The following is a 1,344-nucleotide window of genomic DNA, read 5'->3' as shown; positions in this document are numbered from 1 at the left end:
AAAATATAAAAAAATTCACTGGTTTATGATATGATTTTTGAATATGACAGAAGTGAAATGATATCATAGGGAGTCATGATTATCTGCCACAATCATGGCCTTCAGTAGCCATACTCCCACTTCCTCCTCCCAGACTTGGCTTCTGAACATTCATTCCAGGTTCATGTTTCCTTCACTTGAATCCCCATTGCACTCAGTGTAATGGATGATGTTGCAGATTATCAACAAGCTTCTTGATTCCTTGTATGTATTACCCATGCGTTTGACAGCAAGGTATTACACAAACCTAACTGAACCTGTTGGTTCCCTACACTGGCTGCTTGCAAGCTAAACTCCTTTGGTTTTATATATACATATCCTAAGATTATGGCCCCGTACATTTTGGTACATGGCCCCCAGTCTGGGAACCACTGGAATAGATCATGCAGCTTAACCTCCTGTAGCCAATATACGCAAATATTTTAAACTATATCTCAAAACCCAAACTATGTAGCCAAATGCTGCAAAAGATATTTAATTTTCACGACTACAGGACCGAAAATATATAAGAATAATATCATCATTTGTTCACCGATATTCTCGTTCAGGTGTTTAGAGGTGCTGAAACGACAAGGAGCTGGTTGCTGATCTCCGCACACGCGATACCGAAGGTGCTGAAAAATATGTACATCCCAGTCAACAGTAAGGTATGAATACAGGTGCCTTGTCGATGTCGATGACGAAAACAAAACAAAATAAGCAGACACTACTAAAACACTACTTTAATTTCATTGATATTTACTAAAAAGGGCACTTTTGATTTGAAAAATGAAAGGGTAGACTCGTGCATACCATCTATCCTGCTTTCCCGTGAACCTCCTATGTAGTATAGAAAAGGAAATTATTTGATGATCTAAAACAAATCGGAAAATGATGATTGCAATCCTCCTCAACCTCCTCTAAAATCATCGTAAACATATATGCGGATTATTTTGACACAGTCAATACCAAAGCTAAATGAAATGTGAGTAATTATCAGGGTTACAGATCACGATTATGGCGATCAGTAGTAAGATTCTGGCTTGGAATCTCCCTCATTATGAACACGTTATATATAATAGCAATATAGTTATAAACTATATTATAGAAAATAAATAGTGAAAACTGAATATAATAAAGTAAGAAAGCATATTTTATATTAAAAAATATATAATAATAATAATAATAATAATTATTATTATTAACATAATTTCCATTCACTGTTATTGTTGTAATCACTTTCAATTATATTTTCGTTTACGGTTATAATTATCACCTTTAACTCTTTTCATACAAAGATATTCTGAATGATTCATTCCAGATGTT

This window comes from Penaeus monodon, chromosome 30 (genome assembly GCF_015228065.2).
Source record: "Penaeus monodon isolate SGIC_2016 chromosome 30, NSTDA_Pmon_1, whole genome shotgun sequence".
Classification (NCBI taxonomy): domain Eukaryota; kingdom Metazoa; phylum Arthropoda; class Malacostraca; order Decapoda; family Penaeidae; genus Penaeus; species Penaeus monodon.
Note: the sequence above shows the minus strand (reverse complement) of the source record.